The sequence below is a fragment of the Ambystoma mexicanum genome, chromosome 14, assembly GCF_040938575.1.
Source record: "Ambystoma mexicanum isolate Mex_15411 chromosome 14, UKY_AmexF1_1, whole genome shotgun sequence".
Taxonomy (NCBI): Eukaryota; Metazoa; Chordata; class Amphibia; order Caudata; family Ambystomatidae; genus Ambystoma; species Ambystoma mexicanum.
Genome location: NC_090940.1, coordinates 208,335,438 through 208,341,906, shown reverse-complemented (window position 1 = coordinate 208,341,906; position 6,469 = coordinate 208,335,438). Strand labels below are relative to the sequence as shown.

General features: G+C 38.0%; 1 long non-coding RNA gene across 1 annotated transcript in view; it reads right to left on the bottom strand.

Annotated features, from left to right (window-relative positions):
- Positions 1-673: 673 nt before the first annotated feature.
- The window catches only part of LOC138527624 (uncharacterized), a 115,372-nt gene continuing 109,576 nt past the window's right edge, over positions 674-6,469 (bottom strand). The window contains exons 2-3 of the long non-coding RNA XR_011283961.1: positions 5,945-6,045; positions 674-5,846 (exon numbers count right to left, since the gene is read on the bottom strand). This is a non-coding gene — a long non-coding RNA (uncharacterized lncRNA). The remainder of the gene's footprint in view (positions 5,847-5,944; positions 6,046-6,469) is intronic.

Sequence of the window (6,469 nt, the reverse complement as noted above, 5' to 3'; positions counted from 1 at the left end):
TGACTACAGAGGTGATCATTTTGGAACGGGATATTCTGTCAATTTCCCTGTATATTTATACACAGCTGTCTAAAAATACCTGACTCTACCTTTGCTGTCTGCGTTGCTTATTGCAGGTTTCTACATAGTTATTCCACTCAAGGTCAGGAGATTTCCACTAGGAAGTGTATTGTATAAATGTAACTAATAAATTGTATCTTGTTGCCTTATGTATGAGTCTTGTTGTGTAAAACCCTATAAAGACCCAGACGGAGCTGTGCTCGAGGGCAATTTCTCAAGACACCCATACTCGGCTAGTTTCACTGCCTTTGTCCCTACAGCTGGAAGGAAATGTCCGCCGCTACTTGCTACTGAGTTTTAATTATTTACTGCAGGCACATTATTTACTAAGATTTGATCTCAATGTATGATAAATAAAAAACATATTTTTTTAAAAAAACTTAGTCCAAGGGAAGGTATGGTGTGATGACAAACCTAAAATCCAGAGGAAGTGCACGCTTGCATGAGCACCTCAAAACATCACCCGTTTTCTCACAGATGCCATTTTATAAAACATTGATGATATCGGTAATACCACCACATAGAACATCACCAGTGATGTCAAAGATGATAACACCAATGACATCACAAATTACTTTATTTGTGCAAAACCTCATAGATAATATGAAACAAGTGCCAGCATCATTCTTATTTATTATTTTTGTTAACATGATCCAGAAAGAAATGCGTTGTTAAAAACAAAGGCAGACAGTCACTTGTTCAACGTCCCAAACAGTGGTTGGAGAAAAATTGACAGTTTACCTACTGAATTGAAATGCTTGCCTGGGAGCAGAAACATGAAGTTAGTTTCTGGAACAGGGGTCGGACAAAGTACCAGCAGGTCAGGTGCATGCCTTGGAATAGTAAGAGCAATAATTTGATAAAGAAATTATTTTTAATGTAAAATGGTGATGGAAGGAAACATGATGTCTGCACAGACTTTGTGAGGCACAATTTGAAATGTAAAAGATATAGTGGAACTAGAGCTTTGTGCATAAAGGTAATGGAATGTTACTGTGTACAATGACCTAGATTTACATATTGCAACATAGTCCTTTCACACACTGTTGTGTTTTAACATCCATACTTCATCTGCTGTGAATATAATTAGAAATAGAATACACAAAATGTTAGAGGTGTGTGGTTTGTGTAAGCTTACTGTACTCGTAACAAACAGTGGCCATAGAGAATGGCCCGGTTCCATGCCATGTGTGTACGGCACTTGGTATTGGACAGTGGCCATGCCCCAGATGCAGTAACTATCCTACAGAACACCTAGAACTTTGGCCATTGTGAATGGGTCTGGGATATGTGGTTCTTAACAGATAAATAGATGTTTCATTTATTGTGATTTTCAATATCCTTTACAAAGTGTGCTATGCTGAGGCTACATATTCTAGTTAGTGTTTTTTGTGGCTGCCTTTCCTACTGAGTTACTTTATATATGTGCTTCTGTATTTACCTTTAAGAAGGATGTGGTGTATCAGGTCTTTTCCCTAGTAAAGAGAGAACATGGGTTGTATCCTGCTTAGTGCATCTGAAAGAAGAATGTTGATGTATTTATAATGCATGGGATGTTGAAATGGTCCTGGGGAGGGTTAGGATTGCAGGCTGGGTGTCTGAAAAATAATTCTTTCTACTTCCAAATTGATGTTGTAACTTATTGCACATGGTCCCAGAGCAGTTTTCGGGAAGGTCTATTTTTTAAAGCAGCAAATGAGACTGAGTACAGTGAACATGTGCTAAAGGAGCATGCTGCATACTAGTATTCTCAAGATTATCTTGTTTAAAATATGAAAGGCCTAGATAAATAGACTGGCGACCATATAAATGCTTCAAATATAAAGGCACATTTTTTCTATAACTGATTGTACACCCATGGGGCTAGTTATACAAAATAAAGAAACCCTTTGATACCATGGAACCACGTAAAAGTAACTTGGTTAAAAATAACCCAGACTTATAAGAGGTAAAAACGAAGATGTGAAAATAACAAATTTTACATTGAAAGTGATGGACCTCATTACACGGATGGCGGAGAACCATGGCGCTATTAGCGCCATGGTTCATGCCGGTAAAATACCGGCACCGCCTTGGCGGAAAGGGGAATTACCGCCCCATTCCAAGGTTGGCGGGGCGGTAATTCCCCCTTCCACCATTGCCCTTCCCCATTCCCATTTTTGCCCCATAGGGCATAATGGGAATGGGGAAGGCGCTAATTACGGTACCGCAAATTGCGGTGCTGTAATTAGCTCTCTGGGTCCCTTTGCGGGTTGGTTTTTAATGCCTGCAAAAAGCAGGCGTTAAATCCCCCAACCCGCAAAGGGACCTCGTAGTAAGGCGGTAAGGATTTACTGGTACCGGTATTTTACCGGTACCGGTAAATCCTTACCGCCATCCGTGTAATGAGGCCCGATGTCATCATTATAAATGAAGACCGGTTATATGAAAAAAGTAAAAATAACTACTTTTTCAATGTTTTTTTCCCTAAAAAAAATGAATTTCTGTTCGAATATATGTATATTGTTTTGACAATGTGTCCTTGCTTTGTTACTGATTTAGCGGTAACAAGGATGTAGGGGAGCCCAACCTACAGTTCGGCTCAGCACCCCTTCTTTTGAAGTTACCTAGTTCCGTCTCTGAATGTAGATTGTAAAAAGAGGTGGTGGAGGAAAGAGGGTGCTGCTCATGATACCTCAAAACATCCTTCAAATCCTGGCTAGTAGTGTCTTTCTTTTTAGTTTGACCACTTTTATTACATATTAAAATAATATTATTTTTGCTTTCATCAATTTTAGTTTGGCTATTTGCAGTCAACTTCACTTTTACCTCTGTGTTCACGTGCCAGCATTGTTTGGTGTTCTATTTACTGTGTTCTTATACATTAGGTACAAAGATACATATGCCAAATACTTACATAGATACTACATGCAAGTACATAAACATGAATAGAAAGCCTGACATATAGACAATTTAGATAGAAGTAAGAGTTTGAAGATGAGGTCAATCTATGGCTACAAACACAGAGCAAACAGATTCAGAGACAGATAAACTAATAGAAAACTAAGATAAGGGATACAAAGTGTGGTAGCTGGCTAACACTATTGTTCTAAGCATTACATAATTTCAAAGCATACCAGTTTGCCAGATTTGAAAGAATCAGAAGTACCTGGGGTGAAAGTTTACCATCAATTCAGGTATACAATTCATCAATAGTCTGTGGTTCACCTAATTTGATGCATCATTCCTGGTGCACGTGTCCTAGTAGCCATTGTGGTATTAAGAACTTGATAGCAACTTTGGGTATGCAATATGATCGTCTATTTCTCAAAAACTGGAATATCTGTCACTAAGTATGTCATACAACTACATGGTTATATGTGGATGCCCTTTTGGATTTAGGTTAAAATTAAAATCACAATTATTTTAGATGAAAAACATACCTCCTGAGGCACACCAACATTCTTTACACTAGGAGAAAACCCTCTGAAGGCTAAAAAGAAATCCCCAAAAGGAAAATCCATGTCAATACCCTTAATTGTGCTTTTACGATTGTGGTGATGTGATTTAACTTCAAGACATTTCATGCTTTTTAGACACATATTGGACAATTTTTAAACATGTGCTGGTAGTCTTTTTGCAAAGATTAAGCTATTGCATGCCCTTCTTGCACTGGGAAGGCTGTAATTGCACAATGGTGGTTAATCTTAAATATTATTTTAGTGTTTCTTTCTTTTTTTTAATGGTTTGGCCTTTAGTTATTTTTCAGTTTGATAACAATATTTCAAATAAGCATTTTAAAGTTGGGCAATTTACAAAAATAAGTCTTGATTTTAGTGTACATTTTAGTAGAAAACCTCAATTTGTATATGTACAAAAATATCTATCTAATATAATGATAATTCAACCCGTTTCATTAGATTATTTAAGGAATAGGTTCAGGAACATAGCAGTGGAATTGTTAAGAAACATAAATGGCAATATGGCTTTGGATTGTCAACCTAGCGATTTACAATTATGGCTCTGCAGTGGGATTAAATGTCAGACATATATTTATTTTAGCAAATGAAGATCAAAGTCACAAAACAAAATATGATTAGTATTATCTGATTATTTGTATGTAATCTGGAAATTGTTCATTTAAATTATATAGCTATGCGCTTAGAATACTGCTAACGTGAAATGTATTTAATTTAGAAACTTCAGTGAGATCAAATTTGGTGCCAGATTCACCATCTGTCATCCTTGGTGTACTAGGGAGAGGCAGGCCTTTAGTTTAGTCTCTTTTCACTTTCGGGGTGATATTGGATGTCACTGGTTAAACTCCAAAGATATCAGAATATTGTATTTTTGAATTTAAGATCCATCATCTCATTCACGGGCCAAATAAATATATTTCTTCATCCATGGCAAAGTAGGATGACAGTGGGCCTCATTACGAGTTTGTAGGTAACCATGGTGCTAGTTGCGCCATGGCTGCCTCCAAAATCGTGTCCGGGTCCGTGAATGAGGAATTACGGGTCATTCCAACCTTGGAGGACCCGGTAATTCCTCATGCACAAAACCATTCCCCATTCCCATTCGAGCCCCCATAGGGCTCAATGGGAATGGGGATGGAGCTAATAACGGGCCCGTTAATAACGGGCCTGTTATTAGCTCCTTGGTCCCCTTGCGGGACCCGCAAAGGACGTCTGGTCTGACCAGACGTTCTGTGCGGGTCCCGCAAGGGAACCTCGTAATAGGGCGGAATGGGTTTACCGGCACCATTACCGGTGCCGGTAAACCCATTTCGCAACCTCGTAATGAGGCCCAATGTCTTTTCTGTAATGTACAGCAATCAATATTGTATGTTTTAGATGAGGACACTCGTATCCAAAATATTTCCTTTGATGCTTTTTTAAATGGAAATGCTGGATTGTTTTGGTACCATGACATTAGGCACTTTGTAATCTAAAAACACAATTTAAAGGTGTATTAAACAATAGCAATTTGGACAATACTCAAACATTCATATAGCTTTGCAATCCTTTGTTTTAGGAATTGTTCATGGGGGATATTGACAGAGAATTTGCTACTTTGTAAGCTTTGTTTTTTATGTTTTATGAAACCTGTATAAACTGGTCCTCCAGATTGAAAAAAAGATATTCCTAAATTGTTATGTATCCATTAATTTTAGCAACTGCCCTGGATATTACTGATATCCGTAAAGGATTGTGACTGCCGTCCAACATATGAATTTCGAATTCTATAACAATTATTAGCCTTGAATGCATCTGTGAAAACACTATTTCATAAGCCATGTGCTATCATATCTAAGACAGAGGCCTTATAGCTGACTCAGTTTTTGTGTGCACCTTTTTTGATCACATGTGTTGGTGCCCAGCTTTAGACATTTCAGGCATTTTATGGAATTATGGAACTGAACAGCCACTTTCATTCACTTTATAAATTAGCAGCTGAGATTTATGCTCCAAGTGACTTCTTGTGTATCCCATCCCAAAAATGACATTCTCTGTAGAATAAGGCACAATGTGATAGGAACGCAGCTCCTCATAATATATTGACTGCGAATAGCAATCTCCGAGCATGAGCTTCAGCCGTTTTCTGGTATCAGTGTATGCAGTCCTATAGCCGGGGTCTTCTTTAAAGTATTCATAGCTCTCTTTCTCTGTCTCCAGGTGTATCTTTCTCAGTAGGTTGTTGATTAAAACAGACCTCCGAAGGTAGATTTCTGGGTCTTCAAGAAACCTAAGCTTCTCCAGAGAAAGTTTTACAATGCAAGTTCGATCCTCAGGTAATATCAGGTGCTAAAATAGTAAAATAACAGATGGGTAAAGTTTGTGTAAAATGCATTTAGACTGTGATGCTTGACAACTTTCAATAGCAAATTAAAACACAAACTCACTTTTGGAAAATAGCCCTTGTACTCTTGATACAGATCTTCTTCCTCTGCATACTTTCTCTTAAAGTAGGCTACTTTCGACGTTTTTATTCAGAATGGGTCAGCTGCCAAAAATACACAAGAGTAATCTTTAGTGGGATAATCAATGTATGACATGCATGTTATTATGATGTACAGTATGTTTCATTTAAGACACATTTGCTCATCTTTCCACCTGTTTCTACCCACTGCCCCTGTTCTCTACTCTTTCCCCAGCAATAGTATTTGTGTTGACTCTGGTTACCAGCTGCCTGTTTCTAACCATCGTAATGTGGAGCAACCAGCCAATGGCATGGGTAAAATACAAGCTACCATTAAGTAAATAAATATATATATATATACCAAGAAAGTCAGCATTGCCAATAGGCAGAAAATCCATTGAGGAGCTGCGCATCCTGGTAAAAATACCATGGTAATCATTGGCACCCTCCTCAAAATTCCAAACCTTTCGATCTCTAATGAGGGTACCCCAAGAATTACATTTTGTTT